This window comes from Pseudorca crassidens, chromosome 14 (assembly GCF_039906515.1).
Source record: "Pseudorca crassidens isolate mPseCra1 chromosome 14, mPseCra1.hap1, whole genome shotgun sequence".
NCBI classification, from domain to species: domain Eukaryota; kingdom Metazoa; phylum Chordata; class Mammalia; order Artiodactyla; family Delphinidae; genus Pseudorca; species Pseudorca crassidens.
The window spans coordinates 37,203,795-37,222,092 of record NC_090309.1 but is presented as its reverse complement, the minus strand read 5'-3'; the positions used below and the strand labels follow the sequence as shown (position 1 = coordinate 37,222,092).

The window sequence follows — 18,298 nt, the reverse complement described above, 5'->3', positions numbered from 1 at the left end:
AAAGCACAACATGAAGCAGTGGCGTAGAACAGTGCTTGGAGCAATGGAGCGGTTACAGGAAAAACAGGAACAACAGACCTCATTGGTGTGAAAGCCCATCAATTACTGCCACCTGGGGAAATTTCCCGCTGGCCGTTCCATCCCTTGGGCCCATCTTGATGCTGTTTCTCAGTTGCATCCTTCTCCTCTCTCCAGGCCTTTCTTCCCTTTGTAGGGGCCAGTCTTCTCCGGATTTTGATTTCTTTCTCATGCATAGCATCTAGCTCTCCATCCCTTGCTCCCAACTAAGCTCACGTCTACCTTTGCAGATCTACCAGCTCACCAAGGTGCTTTGCTAAGCAGAGGTCTCTGACTTCGGGGTTCTGCCCTTAAGCTGCATGAAGACCTGACAGAAGCTTTGCAATCGCATGATCAAAGTTATAACTAGGACATTTGTTCCCCACAATCTCTGTAAGAGAGAGGAGGACAGTATATTCGTTAGGATAGGATATCGGTGCAGCTCGATGTCAGAGACCCACAATAACAGTGGCTAAAAGAATCGAATCTTAGCTTCTCCACACGTAGACGTCTGAGCTGGACTTGGGACTCTGCTACCTGGAGTCATCCTCAGGGATGCAGGTTCCTTCTATCTGATTGCTCTGCTGCCCCTAAGGTGTTGTCTTCATCACCTGGTTCCAGATGGTGCATGGCTACCTTCCATTCCACCCAGCAAGAAGGAGTAGAAAGCCAGGGGAAGCCGTTTTCTTCCAGGGCATAATGTGGAAGTCACTTACACCACGTGCCCTCACATCTATTGGCCAAAACATTATCACATGCCTGCAAGAGAGGCTGTGAAACAGTCTTTATTTCAAGTGACGGTGTGCCCAGCTGAAAATTGGGGCTATGCCAGAACTTCACTGCTCAATACTGGTAGCCACTACCCCCATGTGGCTATTTAAATCTAAAAGAATCAAATAAAATGTCAAATTCAGTTCTTCAGTCAGCCTAGCCACACTTCAAATGCTCAACAGCCACATGTAGCTCATGGTGACGGCACTGCACAGGGTGGATATAGAACATTTTCATCATCACAGAAGGTTCTACTGGACAGTGCTGCTAGAAGAGAAAGGGGCACGATTGGCAGTCACTGTCACCAGCAGTATAAAGATTTACTCTGCCCCTTTCAAGAGTAAGTCCCTTGGGGTTGGGGACTTTGTCCAGTACGGCTCTGTGCTGTGGTTGCCCCCTCGTTTGAGCTAGCTGTGCACCCTGCAGTATCCTTGGATCTAACACAGGCCTGGCACAAGTAGACAGTCACGAGATGTCGCTTCCCTATGTGCCCCCTACCCGCCATGCCCTCATCCACACTCACGGTTCCCCTCCCCTCTATGGAACTTAGTTACAAAGTCCTGTGCCACCACCCTGATGGGGAGACATCATTAATCACTTCCCCATAACAGAGGAGATGAGACTTGGCCAAGGTGAGGGAGTGAAGTGTCTGCCAGGGTGAGGGCTCCAGCTCTCTCTCCCTCCACTCATCAGCGTCTGCTTTGATGCAAGAGAAAGCCTGACAGTGCAGATGACCACATTCTCAAGCCTTTTTAAGAATTCATGGAAAGAAAATAACCCCACTTACTTCCAGAAGAGAGGGAGGTTATTCTGACTAACTTGGCCCTCAGCCTTCAGGTACGTTTGTCTTGGACAATATTTGCTGGGAACCTCGTGGGCCACCTGAGAATCCATGCCAGGTCTTTATGCTGAAGGACTGCTGGACCCTCAGAGCCAGGGCACTTTGTCCCTTCACCCTTTGCTTCTAGGTGCTCTGTGACATTATATCCCCTTTCTCTAGACCAGGAATTTACATGCTATGACATTCCAGAGCCCCTGTATGGTAAAGAGGTGAGGGAGGAGGCCAAGGGTGTTTGAAAGTTTCAGCATTAGTCCCTCAGGTCAAACATCTGTGTTTCGGCTCTTGGGAGAGAGGGAGGAAGCGTGAAATCGCTAATTCTTAAACTTTGTGGGGTCACATTACCCGTATGAAAATTCGAGACTGTCTCCTCAGAAAAATGCATGTACACACCAAAATCCACAAACATCTTGGAAAGTTCACGGACCAACTTAATTAAATTGTGTTATCATTTGGCTTGAAGTCCCAAACGGTCACTGTGGTTTCTTAACGTTTTATGAGAGAGCATTATCAAGCTTAAAGAAGTCCTCCAAGGCCCTAAGCTCATTAAGGGCCAGGCTTAATAGAGGCCAGTCGTAGACTGATGTCACAGCTTGTAGGCTCCATTTTCTTTCTTTTTTTTTTTTTTTTGGATTTCTTTGTTTCTGGGAATATGAGGAACTCCTACTCTAGAATGATGCCCCAGGGATAAAAGCAGCCACATCCACCAGGGCTGAGAAAATACCCGAAGGTTCAGCCAGGAGCACAAATTACCCAGATTGGAAGATAGGGAAATGAAAATGCATGAGGCTCAACGGCACAAACTTTCAAACGAGAAAATAAAATTCCTGATTTGAAATCTCCTTGGGGAGCAGAGTTCTTTGCTCTCTGATGGGAACAAAAGGTTACTGCCTTGCATAGTGGATGTTTTCTCCTTAGAGCGTGGGCAGCTCGTTGAGAGGCTTCCTGAGGCCTCTTGGCTCAAGTGCAGGGAGCGAAGCGTGAGTGGAAGGTGGAGTGAGGCGTGGAGGGGCCACACGTGCAGAGACTGGATTATTAGGATGTGTGCTGTCACGTGAGGCTGCCATCTATGACACTCTTAACCCTTTCTGCTTTGCCCAGAGCTGCAGCTCCCGGGGCAGCTGGTGTTCATTGCCTCAGAAGCTCTGCCCCTTAAATCAGTGGTTCTCAGCCCTAGCTGCGCATTAGGACCCCCTGGAGACCTTTAAAACTACTGCTGCCCGGACACCGCCATTTGACTGGTCTGGCATGGGTCCCAAGAGTCCCTGGAAATAAAAGCTCCCCGGGTGATTCCAATGCACACCTAGGGCAGAGAATCATCACTTTAAAGTGTTGCTTGAAACTATCAAAAGTTTTCTGAGGAGCTGTAGAGAATTAAGAAACTTAATAATCAGAGAAAAGCTAAAAGGACTGTTCCTTTAACAAACATGACTGCCTTAGAGATGGGAAAACCATGTCATCAGAGAAGGTTGACCAGGAAAATGGGCTTGTAGGTCTGACATTTGTCCTCCTTTCAGTCCTTAAATAACAGATTCTGATCAGCTTCAGTAATGAAACTGAAGTTCTGTTAAATACTTAATAAGATGAGAGTTTCCAGAGAGAATTAATTAAGAATGAGTTTAATACTATTCCAATTAGGTGTGGGCTAAATAATGCACTGCATGATAATTCAAACCAGAGATCAAGTAGGCTGTGGGAGTCCCTCTGGTCAGGGAGGGGGTTACTGACAGCTCAAGGGTGGGGAAGTTTGGCTGTGCACATTACTTGGCAATAAAATCTAGTGAATTTGCACTTTGACAGGGTTTAATACTATTCCAACGAGGCTAAATGTCACTATTCTTCCAACTAGATTATTCTTGTTTTTAGGAAGCAGATAGAAGATTAAGGGTGACCCCTGGGGACTGTTCAGTCATATGTCAGAGCAATCAGTAAGTTGGAGGTTTTAGTTTGGGTTCCCACAGACTCGTGCTCCAAAACAAGGATTCCAGGACAAGTAGTTCATTTGGAAGGTGATCCCAGGAAACATTGGAAGGGCAATGGAGAAGGGATACAGGGAAGGAAAGAAAGGCTCTAAAGGATATGTAATTAGGTAGTTACCACTGAGGGCAACATGCAAACATGCCTCGGTCACCCCAACTGAGATGCAAGGCAACTGGGCTTGTTATCCACCAAGTCCCTATCCACCATGGGTTGAGGGCTACTTCTAGAACATTAACTCTCCTCTTCTGGCTCCCAGGCCTCATGTGCTCCCCTGGCCAGGCAAAGGCTCTCAGAGACAGAGTGGCAGGTATGCGAAATAAGCAGCCTTTGGTGTGTAGAGATAATATGGGCAAGGCACTGACAGTGTCTGCTGCAGTGGATGAATACTGAGAATAAGGCTGTTATTCATCCATCGATCCATCCAATAGAATCATAATCAAATGGTAGACATATACAATTCAGAATAAGGGCTGGTCACATAAACTCTTACAGATTTCTGTACAGTGGTCTTGCGGAGAAGAACCAGGAGGGTACACCAGTCCACCACATTTCTTTTCAACTGCCTGCCAGTCTCCCAGCCCACCTGATCATTAAATCCAGGAAGAATTGTTTCCTCTGACTCTCCAAAAATCTGGTGTGCTTAAAACTTCTTCCTTCTATCACCCACTCCCATTCCAATGCTCAAAACTCAATGACAGGTTAGCAGGTGGGATACCATTAGATCTGGCCCATCAGAGATAAAGGGAGAAAAGTCACTTGGTAAGAGCCACCGACACTAAAGGAGATGAGAATTGCCTGACTGAGCTGGGGCTGGGTCCCCTGACCTTCTTGCCATTATTAACTGCTCTGCTCCTGTCAAAGCAGCCTTTTGCCGTGACCTCCAGACCCAACTAAAAGCATGAATTCTTTAACAGCTATCTGATATTTCTTTCTACTAACTGAGTAAAGAGATTCTTACCAGTAAGAAGCCAGAAGTGAGCCAGAATCCAGGGTCATTGCAGGCAGAGGGGAGGAACCATCTCGGGTGAGTGAAATTCAAATGCAGTCATTTTATCCTTTAACAGAGCCAAACAGAAACACCTACTAAATCTTCAGGCTTTAAAAAGTAACAAATGCTGTGCAAAGTCAAATAATCTCACTCCATCCCTGGCCTTCCTTTCTGCAGGGCAGGGTTTGGGGTGAGGCAGGGGATAGGGAAGGATGCAGTGGAGGAAAGTGAGGGCCAAGAAAGGGGGAGCTTAAAGGGGGAAGGGCTGACACCACCTGGCACAGAGAACCAGGCTCCTGTGTTTGCTCTGCTCATCTCAGGTGCCATCAGTCAGACAGACAGCAATTGCCCCTTCTCTGAGAGTTCGCTCATATCTTAATGGTCCGCCTCTCAAACTCTCTGCTCCATCCCTTAAAGGTAACAACACACTGTTGTGTGGGGGACAATGAGGACCTTTGAACCATACTTTCTTACTTCAGAATGCCCAGAAAAACGTCAATTAAATTTCTAGGGCTTTAAAAAATACTTTCTATTAAAGACATACATTAAATACATTACGCTTCCTCCCAACTTATGATTTTTTTAGAGACAAAACTAATGTAGCCCTAGAGTCTTACCCAGTTCTGGCAGACTTTAAAAATTCTCTTTATGGCCTTTTCTGGTTATAAAAATACTTCACCTCATAAAAATTCAAACCAAACAGAGATCAAGAAGACTGTGGGAGTCCCTCAGGGTCAGGGTTGGGGGTTATGAACAGCACAAAGCCAGGAGTGTCTGCTGTGTGTGTCACTTGGCAATAAAATCTCGAGACTTTGCACTTTGACGGGGCACTAATGTCAAAATGGCTTCATCACACAGGCCTCTTTCAAACGTCTCGCCTCCTGGGGATGGTGAGGTGGAGGCAGCAGGCTGCTGGCCCGTCCTACTATACAAATCATGTCTTCTATTAAAGACATACATGGAACACGGTTCCACACGTGTTCGCTGAGTCCCCAGCAACGAGAAGGCATTGATGAGCAGGGCAGACAGGAGACAGATTTCTCCAAGATCTCGCCTCTCCACGGCCGGTGGTGAAGGGAGATAGACCTAAATAAAATAGCCACACACTTCACGCACAATTGTAATCAGTGACAAGAAGTGCTGAGGAAAGGAACTTGGTTCTAAGAGAACATGTAACAGAGGACTCTGCCCTAGATGGGGGTTAAGGAAGACTCCCCTGACGAAATAATGCTGAGATTAGAAGGAGGCGGCGTTAACTAGAGGAAGGGGTGGGGCAGTAGGATGGGGAGCCCTAGGCATTGCAGATGGCAGCAGTGCAAAAGCCCTGTGGTAGGAGAGGATCTCTGCATTTCTAGGGACTGAAGGAAGGCTTGTGAGGAAGAAAGTGGTGGATAATGCAGTGGAATCAGGCAGTGTTTGTCAGTCAGGCTAGGGGTCTGCGAAAACTCAGGAGGGTTTAAGCAGGATTTGCGAGCATGTGGGTCAGTGGGGGATAGAGGCATGCTCACGCTTGTTGCAGTCGGAAAGTGGACGGGGCAGGGCAAGAGAAGTGGCAGCGTTGTTGATGGGTGTAACCCCAGCTGGTGGGCTATTGCAGTTCTCCTGGCCGAAGCAGCCGGACATATAGCAGCCTCCAAACCCTCTTATAGCCAGAAACACAGCATTATTGCTTCTGCGACTGGCTTCCAGACACCAGTCCACCTCACCAGCCCAACTGCATCAGCTCCCCCGAGGGAGCTTCCTGAGCTCCTGTAACATATCGATTCTTATTTAGTAGGTCTCAGGAAGGCCTGGGAATCTGGAGTTTTAAAGCTCCTCCAGGTGACTCAGATGTGCGTCCACATTTTTTCAAGTTTTCTCCGCAAAGATTTGCTTGGGAAGATGGTGTTGAACCCTGAACTGAGCACTGGATGCTAGTTCAATTCCACCACTCCTAACAGTGTGACCTCAAACAAACGGCTTCACCTCATGAATCTCAATTTCACCATCTATAAAATGGGGGTGATCATTTTCTTCTTGTGTGCCTGGTGGGTAAGGGGTGTTTTGAGGATCTAATGAGATGATGAATTTGAAAGCATAACACAAATACCTGATACTCCCTACCTGCCAACAAACAATAGTTTTCAGTGTGGAAAAGGCATTCCGATTTTATTACTTGGTGCTTTGGCCCTTTTTTTCTCTGGCTACCTTGTGTAAGGGAGGGCTGTCTAATGGTGCTTCGTTCCAAATGCCCCCTCCCAATTCACTGAGGAGCGGGTGCATCTCCCTCCCCCTTCCTTAAGGATCTGCCCTCCTTCTAGGCAATGGCCACTGTGTCCCCTTTCACATGCTCATACGCTCGTCCCTGCAGCAGCCAGTATTGCTGTTCCCACTGCCTTTGCCTGCACATCAGCTAACGGTTGCTACATGCCAGGCACTGAACTAAACTCTGTACACATATTATTAAAAATTGTCCCTATCATCCCCCCTAAAAGACGAGGAAACTGAGCTGTAAAGAGGTCAAGTAATTTACCGAAGGTCGTGTGGCCAGGAAAGCAAGGAGCTGTTTGAACCGATTAAACAAGCTGTTGTACCATCATTTGTAGGAGGGGTCTGACCATTAGGCTCAAACTTCACCTTTGCCTTTCTTCCAGAGGAATAGAACGCTATCAGGCAATGGTGACTCCTGGGGTGAGTGTAGACCCAACCTTGAGCCTCATTAAGCAATGGAAATGCTCATAAGGTTGTGAGCCCCCTGGGGGCAAGGACACCCTCGTTCATCTTTGTGTGAATGGCACAAAGCAGGCGTTTGGTAAAGTTTGTTGACGAATGAAGCATTGGCAAGATGACTATGGGGGAAGAAAAGCATTTATCAGTGTACTGCTAGCTTCCAACACTTCGTGTTGAATCTGGAACAATAACAATGTTAACTTAAAAGGTAAGTGGTGCTTTACAGTTTACACGATGTAGCAACATAATATTTATCCCGTGAGATGATTTTTATCCCCATTAGAAAGAAGACAAAAGTGAGGCTCGGGAGGTTAAATGACTTGCAAGGCTACAGTGTGAACTGCTGCAGAGAACACCAGCATGGAAGTCAGACAGACGGATTATAGCCTCGATTGCCCTAGTTACCATGTGGCTATGTGGCACTGAACTATGTATTCATGCCCTAGAATCCCCACATTACTCATAGGTAAAATGGAGATGTTTATAGCATCATTTACATAGTATTTTCTTGAAGATTAAATGCGATCATGCATAAAAGCACCAGGCACATAGTAAGTGTTCAGTAAAACTAGCTCTTGCTAGTGGAGATAGAACTGGTGAACTCTGGTCATCTGACTTCAGTTGAATGTTCTTTGCCCCAGATTTGAAGTCTGTGGCCAGTATGTTTATATTGAACAAATACATGGCAGAATATTATAGAGAATTTATGAAAATATTTACCAAAAGAGTTGGCATTTGCATTGATGAAAACCAAAGTAGTAGGACCCTCAGGTCTGACCAGTGCTGGGTGTCTTTGACAAACTTGGGTCCTTATTTTGAAACTAAAAAAGATGGTCCCCTCTGCTCATAACTATAGTGGCCAGCACAGTGACCCTGGCTCATCGTTACCAACTAATTTCAGTAGTTACATGAGGCATCACTTGAGAATGGAATATCATTCATTCATTCAACAGTCATTTATTGGGCACCTATTGTGTGCCAGCTACTGTGCTGGGAGTCAGGATGCGATGGTGAACGTAAGAGGCCAAGTCTGCAACTGCATGAAGTTCACAGTCTAGTACGAACACTGGAGAGGTTGCTCTTAGCCCTGGAGAATCTTGGGACCCAAAGAGCCACACCCCTGGTGGAACACAGGACCTCTCAAGCAGGCGGTGACCAGGGTATGTTATGATCCATTTTCTCTTAGTGGTAAAGCTGTGAGCAAGTCTCAAAGCCTTTCTTCTTGGAGGAAGCACAGGTAAGAACTGGTTATAGAAATAAAGCAGAGAGGAGAGGGTCTTCTTTGAGTGGGGTCCCAGGACCCATGAAAACCTCTCCTGATGGCATATATCCTGTGGCTGGAGAGAAAATCCCATGCCTTATTCTAATCTAATCTGACTGTCCTTTTAAATGTTATCGCAAAGGATGTGTATTCTTGACTGGATGGGACAGGGGAGGAAGCCCCTTTGATCTTCCATGATGAGACTTACTTCCCTTCAATGTAGATTCACAGAGAGCTGGTAGCTTCGTAGAGAGATTTAAGTTATCCAGAATTAACAACTGGAAACATAAGCAACATTTATTGTCTTAGCCTCTTAGCTACTGATATAGAGACAACCAGAGTTAAAACATTGGTTTACAGGTTCTCTTCCTAAGCAATGTGTTTATTTCCAAAGAAAATGTGTTCTCATTTCCAGACCATATTTTCTGAGTGTCCCAAGCCCAGCACTGGAGCTGGCAGAAAGGACCTAGCTACAATTTGTGTTGTGCCTTTTCAGTTGTATGAAAGGCAGGGACTTCCCTGGTGGCGCGTGGTTAAGACTCCATGCTCCCAATGCAGGGGGTCCAGGTTGGATCCCAGGTCAGGGAACTAGATCCCACATGCATGCCTCAACTAAGAGTTCGCATGCCACAACTAAGGAGTGGGTGAGCCGCAACTAAGGAGCCAGACTGCCACAACTAAGACCCAGCACAGCCAAATAAATAAATATTAAAAAAAAAAGAAAGAAAAAAGAAAGGCAAATGTCTTATATAGGACCTGCCTCATAGAATCAGCTTGGGAATCAAATGAGATCATGTATGTAAAACACTTAACTCAGTGCCTGGAATGTTATAAGACATAACTATTTGTAGTGGATCTCTGATGTTGGTCTGCCTGACACCCATCTCTCCTTTGGGGAACAGTCCCCCTCCCATTTCATATGGCCTTGGTAGGCGTGGAACCCAGACTGGGCTGATCGTGGTACCCCTTCTCCCACCTGTGGCAGGAGAGAGTTAGGCCAACATGCAAAAAATGTGCAGAAATGAAAGTTGGGTGGACAGAGAGAGGGTCCTGGCATACTTGGGACCAGTTTTGGTCCCTAAATCCGGGTTCCTATGCAATAGCTCCTTATTCAATTCCATGAGCTTCCCTGAGTCAAGACACAAAGGTGAGCAAAAAGTTCCCCTTTTGCTTAAGTTGGGTTTCTATAACAAACTGTTAGGATCATGAGGTTGTGAGGGCATGAAGCTGTAAGCCCGAACGACAGGAGGATGGGGTGAGGCACCGCCCTTTCAGGTGCCCACAACTGAGAACTGAGAATGTTCTTGGTACATTCCCTGGGTCTTAGTCACTGATGTTTCAGCAGGCTGCAGAAAGTCTCCTTTCATCTGCCTCTCACCTGTCCTGGATGAGTCACATCACTTGACTCACCACCGAAAGTCACCCTTCCCTTCCGAGTCTCAGAGACAACAAGTAAGGCGAGAACTTGAACTGTGTCTTAGTGATGGGGACCCCTCACCTGTTTAGATGAGGAAGGATATCCAGTGGTCTCTGTAGGTCAGTCACAGCCCAGGCCAGGGACTGGAAGAAAAGCAAAGTGGGCATAATGAGCAGTGACATTTAAACTGGAAAACAGATATTAATACTAGGGCACTTTCTGTGTTTTAGTCACCTTTGGATCCCCGGTGGGAGTGCAGTATCAGGTACTTTATTAAGTTCCCTATTAAGGTCTCAGTAAGCGGAAGGAATTTGAGCACGCAAGGAACATGTCTTTAGTTCACTCCGGTTATAAGGCCACACTGCACAAGGCCCTTAAGGGGTGAGTTGAAAAGGCTTGAGACCTGCCTCCTGCCTTTAAGGAGCTCCATCGGAGTGAGGGAGGTGAGGAAATTGATGCACTGGGGAAGTCAGTGTATCGTGGAAGATAAGGTTCCAAGTCCACGGGGTGGCGCTCTCTACTGAGCGGTTGGAAAGGCCGGGAGAGTGGGGTTTCTGCTGGCATCAGAGGGTGAGTGGGATTCCAAAATGTGGAGAATGAAGCAGAAGATCGGGCAGATGTGGGTCAAGGGAAGCAGGCGCTGTAGACCTGCAAGGTCAGGGAGATACAGCTGAACAGATAAAATAAGAAGTGTCCTGGAGGGCGTAGGGGTCTGTAGCATTAGGAGGTGTGGAAGGGTCAAGGAGCAGTTTCTGCTAGCCTATTCAATTTTGTTGACAAGGTAGCATTTGACCTTGACCAACTGGAGGGATGCAGGGGGGAGGGGTGCCCTTAGTGGCAATGGAGAGGTGTGGGCAAAGTGTGGTTCCTGACATGCAGCACCTGCAGCATCCAGGAACTTGTTAGTAAGGCAAATCCTCCACCCCACCCCACATCTGCTGATTCAAAAACCCCAGGGGTGCGCCCCTGCTGGGTGTGTTTTAACAAGCCCTCCAGGTGACTCTGATGTCTGGCCTAGTGCGGTCAGCATGCAGAGAGTGTCTGAGGGGGCCAGGCAGGCAAGGTGGGCTGGCGTCTGATTGCAGGATCCTAAATACCAGATTCTAGAATTAGGGCATTTTCCCTGTACCATTGAGAAGCTACTAAAAGTTTGTGACCATGAGTCATTTATTCACTCATTCATCCAGCCAATATTTACTGTGCACCTTCCATGTGCCAGGCCCCATACTGGGCACTGGGACCCAACAGAAAACACGCCCATGTTACTTCAGGCCAGTGTTTTAAGTGCGAGCTTATCTGTAGACGAGATTGCTATTGCCTGTCTTTTTTTTAAATCTGATTTACTAATGGAACAAACACCTATTACGCTCTCCAGAAACAACTCTGCTGCTTGTCTCTGCCAACAGAAGTTGTTTGGTTAAACATTTACTAAAGTTTCAAACACTAGTGATGGGAACTGATGGAGAGAAAACAGCTTTCAGATATAAAATAAATAAGTCCGGGGGATGTCATGCACGGTGCGGTGACCATAGTTAGTAATGCTGTGTTGTATATTTGAAAGTTGCTAAGAGAATAGATCTTAAAAGTTCTCATCACAAGAAAAAAATTGTAATTATGTGAGGTGAAGGAAGTTACCTAGACTTATTGTAGTGATCATTTCACAATATATACACATATTGAATCACTATGTTGCACACTTAAAACTAATACACTATTACATATCAATTATATCTCATTTAATTTTTTGTTTTAAATAAAGGGGTGGGGTCAGTGGGAGGAAGCATTTTCCTTCAGTCTGTGCTTCCTGCCAGAGAGCTGCATTTTACTGAGTTCTCAGATGGACCTGCAGCCTTGGACTTTTGGACTGTGAGGGCCAATTAGCTCCAGGTGTTTCAGGAAGCTGTGTGCCCAGAGGGTGGGGCGGCGAGGGGAGGGGAAGAGAACGAAGGCGGCAGCTGTTGGGGACTCGGTCCTGTTCTCCCACATCAATTCTGCTGGTTGCTCTCGAGGAAACTGGAGCTTGATTTCAAAGGCAAACAGGTGTTTTCATCTGAGTTCAATGAAACAGCTAATGTGCTCTTCTGGAAGGTCAGATATCCTCCGGACAACTTTCAGTCCTCTTTACTGTTTGGACAAGGGCCAAAGTGGGGGTGAGGATGGGAGGTTGGAGCGCCTCTGGGGTCCCGGTCTCAGGCCACAAGGCTCCTATCGCTTCCCACCCGGCTGACTGAGCCTGGTGGGCATGGCCCTCCGCTCGGAAGAAACCAGCTAAGGCGAGCGGTGGTCGCACCAGGTGGCAGGGGACAGGATTTGGAGGTGTCCCAGGGCTATTCCAGTTTGAGCTTGGGCTCTCTGGCCTCTAAGAAAACAGAGACGGCTTTCTGATCTTCCCTAAACCCTCCGTCTCCCGAGTCAGCACCCTTGTCAGGACCTCGGAAAGATTCCAATTCCTCTCCTACCCCAATAAAGCAATAATCGTTCACTCCTTCCACTGAGCCGTCCTCAGTTCGCTCCAGATCAGAGGAAAGGACCAGGAGAGAGAAGCTGAGAAATTTGTGTCCAGCGTTGCCAATGCCACCAGCCCTACGTCCAGTTTCCTTGTCCCATGTGTGATAATACAACAGCAGCTTGATGCAAGGCCCCCTCCTCATTTGCTTCCTGGGGATTGTTTATTGGAGACCAGCATTTCAGAGAGCGAGCGCCAACTTTAACATATCCGTAGGCAGTGCACTGTCAACCCCACGGTAGATCTTTTTTTTAAGTAATTACATTACAGAGGGGTGGGTGGCAGGGAGGAGAGTGGGTATTATAGCTGTGGGAATTTTTTTTAAAGACCCAGTTTAAAAAAATCTCAGACTTAATTTAGTAAATTTCAATTACAAGGAGAGTTACTAAGCTGAAAATCATTTGCATCGTATCCTTAATTACCACTTCATTTGTACCTGAGATCATCAATAGAGATTCTTGGGAATGCGTAGTCAGAATAAGTGGTGGATTCTAATGAGGTCTTTGTTCTTCCTGAGTCTCTCTTAGGAAGCTCTTTCCTCCCTCTGTGCAAGAGGCACAGCGTTTTCCAAACTGGGTGGAGACGCCTTAAATTAGAAGTGGAGCGTGTGAAGAAATCGAGAAGTTTTCAAGCTGGCTTCACCAGGGGGAGAGAGGATGCCACACCCCACCTCCGGCTCTCTAACAGCTCCTCCTCAGGGTTTTATTCCTCTCCCCTTGAATGCATTAGTTCTGCTGGGCTGCTGTGGATGCGTTTGCTCCTGTGCTGGCCACAAACGTCCATCTTTATTAGCCGGCAACAGAGCAAATAGCCTTTCTGGGCCTTCCTCTTGCAAATAATGGATGTGCTGCCATCGATCTTCCTGCTTCCGTTTTTCCTGCTTCCTCTAAAGAAAGCGCATCCAGCAGTCCCTGGCCACTGGGTCTTTATTGGAAAAGCTGTTTTCCAAGATCAGTTAGCTCTAAAAAAGTGATGAGCCCTCAGAGACTGCGAGAATGTGTGTGGGTGTGTGTGTGCGTGCGCATGTGTGTGTTAAGATACACTTTGTAAGAGACGTCTCTCTTTTTGGATGGCGGGGTAGGGGGGCAGTAAGGAAAGGGCCAAGTGAATAAAAATCTCTTAACTAAATCCTGCTAATGCCCACTGTTCGTTCCTTCATATGCTACCCCCGACCCTGCAGCCTTTACAAAGCACTTGTTCATCTATTACCTTGTAGGTAATTTAAAAATTGCCCTCATTCTACAAATTCTACAAATGAGGAAACTGAGGCTCAGAGAGGTTAAGCAACTTGCCCAAAGTCACTCAGCTGGGGGTGACAGACTGAGGATTTAAGTCCAGCTCTCTTAATCCTGTGCTCCTTCCAATACCCCAAACCACCTCTCACGGGCTGCCGGCAGCCTGGACATTGACCCCATTTGTGGAGGTCGGCATTTGTATCCTGCTACAGTGTGTTACCCATTTAAACTTTATTTCTGAATCTGTATATTTAAGCAACAATTTTGTTTCAGAGGACTCCAGAGAGTGGCCTTACTTAACCTTCCTCTGGAGGGTGTGTGTATTTGGTGGAGAGTGGTGAAGGGGGTGGGGGAGGAGGGGAAGGGAGGAGCCAGCAGGGAATTTTCTCAGTTTTCCACTGGATGAGGCCAAGACCCAGGGAGGCAGACAAATCCACGATTCTCCTGGCAATCTGAACGTTTGCCAAATCCCTGCTCTTTGCTCTCATTATTCCTCTGGGCTGGTTCCAAGTGTGGAGTGTAGTCTGCGGAAGTGTTTGTGTTGGGGTTAGAGGCAGCAGGACTGATGCTGTGAGGAAGGAGGGGTGTTAACACCAAGAGTCCAGCCAAGCCTTGGGGTCACAGGGACTGGTCCAAAGTAGGAAGTGTCCTGTGAGCTGGAGGGGTGTTTGACTTCTGCAGAACCTCCTGGATACGGTAGCTTCCTCTGCACTAGCTGGCTACCCCCTCATGGTGCAGATGGAATACTCTGGTGAAATGAACAAAAGATATGAAGCTAAATAACTGGGTTCAAATCGCACCTCTGCTTATTAGCTGACAGATCCTGGGTAAGTCACTTAACCTCCCCAAGGATCAGTTTTCTTACATATAGAATGAGAATACTAACATCCACTCTCTGGGCTGTGCTGAGGTTTAAATGAACGATGTACAGCAAAGAGCAAATGGTGGCTTTGATTAGTAGATGGTTTGAAGCAGCCAGGAAGGGGGAGGATAATAAAAGGAGACTGCTTGTCCCACAAAGACATTAGCAAGGGGTAGGAGTGGGTTCAGTGATGAGACAGCTTGCAAGGACTTGTGTAAATAGCCCATATGCTGGCTCTGGGGGAACACTGAGAACCTAGTTTGAAAAGCATAAAAGTCATAAAATAGCACCAGTATTTTTTTCCTTAGTGTGAGCAAAAATATTCAAGCAGACAAACCCAAGCCAATCTTCTGGGAATAAGACTCTAAATATTACTTGAGAGTCACCTCATCTTCCTTCCAAGAGAAAGACACCCCCATTCCTTCACCCCACACCCCCATCTATGACGCATTAGAATTGTAACTTTTCAGCTTCTCCCACCAAAATCATAGACCCTCGTCGTGGGCTTGAGGACAACCCTGTGCTCTGTACTGTGTTTCCTCAGTTCAGCCCCTTTGGTGGTTACAGTCAGTTTCCAAAACACCCCATCAAAGGAGCGGGACGCGCGTCAAGCCCCACAGTAGACACTAGGTGGCGCTGGACCCCATGTTATTCAGGCAGCTAACACCGCATCCCTTTCCGGAAAATTATTTCTGCAGTGAGGTCCTCTCCTTCCCAGAGACGTGGGACGCTATTTCAGTTTATGCCACAAGCATAAAGGGCCACCAGAAGATCGCCCCTGGCTTTTCTGCTAACTGGGACAACTGTCCGGGGTGGCTGCAAAAGGCAGCTCCCAGCCCTGAGGCTGGAGACCCAGCAGTCATTTGCTGAGCTATATATATAACTTGTTAGGAACAAGAAGGTCTTTTCAATTTCAGCTCTGCCCAGAGGGGCAGGAAAGAAAAGAACTTTCTCCCTTAGGAGGAGGTGGGGGGAAAAAAAGAGGCAGATCCATGATGCTCCTTTGTGAGCTGCCCAGAATCTGCCCTTCCCTCTGGGAAGGGAGCTGAGGGACTTCTGACCCTGACCCCAGTCCATTACATTCCAGGCCCCACCCCCTCTAAGGGTGAGACCATCCATCTTCAGTGGCCCCAGGAGCTGAGTTATGGGTTTATTTTCTGTCCAGGGCTCTGAGCTGAGGTTGACATTTAGTACCCGCTTAATTTCATTGTACTGACCCTCACATGTATCAAGAGCATACTGGCATCCTGATTGCTGTGATCACAACGCTCTTATGAACAATAGCAATAAGTGGCAGTTATAAAGTATTTCCAGTTTTCTAAGCATTATAAGCACTCTTTATACCCACAGAGGCAGGTGAGTTTCATTTTCTGTTTGCAGATAAAGTGACTGACACCCCGGGGTCTCACTGGAACTGCTGGCACTGATGTTGTCTCTTTGAAATAGTGATGATCATTGTTGCTTATTATCATTTTCACTGTTATGTTCCCTTCCATGTGCAAGAGGCCAAACAGAACACTTGCTTAAAGACAGCTTTTGGCTACTGGGTTTCTGTTTGGGTGGTACTACCTGGGCAAAGGAGGGCTGAATGTGGAGAACCAACAAAGTGGGGTGAACACTGAGCAGACCCTTGACTTCTTGGACGAGCGAGAGTTTCCTTCGGTGGAGGTGGGGCTCTGCAGAGTCGGAGGGCAAATGTGTTGGGAGGGCGGGTATGTTGGCAGTGCTGTTAAGAAGACAACTGGGGAGTCCCCATCAACCAGCCAAACAGCACATTCATGGGTACCTACCATACAGAAAAGAAACGGTGTGCCTCTGTGAGGTCACAAAGACCTTTCAGTCTTTGCCTCCAAAGAGCTTGTGGTGCACTGTCATTGGGGCATATATAGCATGTACAGATAAAAAGAAAATTACTGACTCACAGAAGTTCTAGAGAATATCCTAGCTTGGTTGTGCAGGGCTTCCCTTTGGAGCTATGAGAAGGGAAGGGGTTGGCAGGGCTGGAAGGAGATGGGAGGAAGGGACCAGCTGGGATTCCTGGTGGCCTGGGCTGGACCTTATCATCTGCATAACATGGTGCTTGCCCCCAGTTCATGTCCAGGCTATAAATATCCTGCTGGGGTCAGAGTGCCTGGGTGATGTTTTGTACCTTCCAGATGCCTGTGTTGTGGCCTCAGGAAGTCAGAGGGAAGTCACCTGGGGCAGGTGAATTTTCTACCTTCCAACCCTCCTCCCTACAAGGTTCTGTTCCCCAGGTCCTCGAAGGTGTGGGTGCAGTTCTAGGCCCATCACCCCCACTTCCAGTCAGTCCTGGCAACTCTGCTCCTAACTTTCCCCTTCTTCCCTGCTCCCCCCACCGCCTCCACCCCCAACACCACTGACACAGTTCAGGCCTCATCACACCTGGTCTGAAGGGCTTTCCTTTTAAAAATAAACAAAATGATTTCTATAGGAAATAAATGCACATGGAAAGGAATGCACATGCATAAATCTGACAAAAACATTTACAGTAAAAGTAAGCCTCCCTTGCACTCCTGGTCCCCAGCCTCCCAGGTCCTCCCTCAGAAGCAGCCACTGATCCCCTACCTCCAGTCCACCCGCTTCTCTCCCTACCGGCCCAAGCCTTGTCCAACCACCCTTTTCTGCTTTCCAGAATCTTGTTTTTTAAAGCATAAATTGATCCTGTTTTTCTTTGTCCTTGGATATGTGAAAATGCAAACTCCTTGGCCCAAGCTACAAGCCCTTTCCTATCAGGCCCCACAGACTTCTCCAACCTTCTCACCCCCAGCCCCACTCACAAGCTTTGTTCCAGCCAGGCCCAAGCACTTGCAGTGGCCTAAATCCATGTTCTCATCTGGCACAGTGTGTATTTAAAAATAATTTTTAATTTACTTTTTTGAGTAGGTAATACTAATACACACACATATAATATCTTACTTCCCTAAGCACCACTATTCACTAATTTCTTGTAGTTCCTTCCAGATAATTTTTATGCATATTCCTCTCCCTTTTTTTACTCAAATGATAAATGTAATTGACACTTTCTACATCTGTGTTTTAAAAATTTAGTAATAATATCCTAGAAACCTTTCTATAGCAATTCATAAAGAGCTTTCTCATTGTTTTTCATAGCTCTGTGGTAATCAATTGCTTGGATATACTCTAACCTGGCAAACTTTTTTGGACCAGATAGTCAAGGATAGTCAGGACAAGAGAGTCAATATTTGAGGGTTTGTGGGCCATCCAGTCTCTGTGAAAACCACTCCCCTCTCTGCTCTAGTGTAAAGGAAGCCCTGGATGGTGCGTAGACAAAGGGCCCCGGCTGTATTCCATATACCTGTACTTATAGATGCTGATGTTAGAATTTTATATGATGTTCATGTGTTATGAAATAGAATTCTTCTTTTGATTTTTTTCAACCATTAAAAAATGTAAAACGATTCACAGCTGCAGGCCCTGCAAAAGCACGCAGAGGGCCAGTTTAATGAGAGTTCGCTGACCCCTAACTTAGTTAACCAGTTCTCAATTAATGAGCATTTAAATCACTTCTAATCTTTTGCTGCAATTTATAATCATGTACATATGTCACTTTATATGCATCCAAATACTTCTCCCTGTAGGGTCAGCTCTAAGAAGCAGGGCTGCTGGGTCAGAAGGTGTATGCGTTTATTTTG

The 18,298-nt window shown here is 46.8% G+C and overlaps 1 long non-coding RNA gene across 2 annotated transcripts in view; it reads right to left on the bottom strand.

The window, feature by feature from the left end:
* LOC137206187 (uncharacterized) overlaps positions 1-18,298 on the bottom strand; it is a 178,228-nt gene that overhangs the window by 65,834 nt on the left and 94,096 nt on the right. For both annotated transcript variants that reach the window (XR_010934515.1, XR_010934516.1), the window contains exons 6-7: positions 10,103-10,164; positions 4,605-4,701 (exon numbers count right to left, since the gene is read on the bottom strand). This is a non-coding gene — a long non-coding RNA (uncharacterized lncRNA). The remainder of the gene's footprint in view (positions 1-4,604; positions 4,702-10,102; positions 10,165-18,298) is intronic.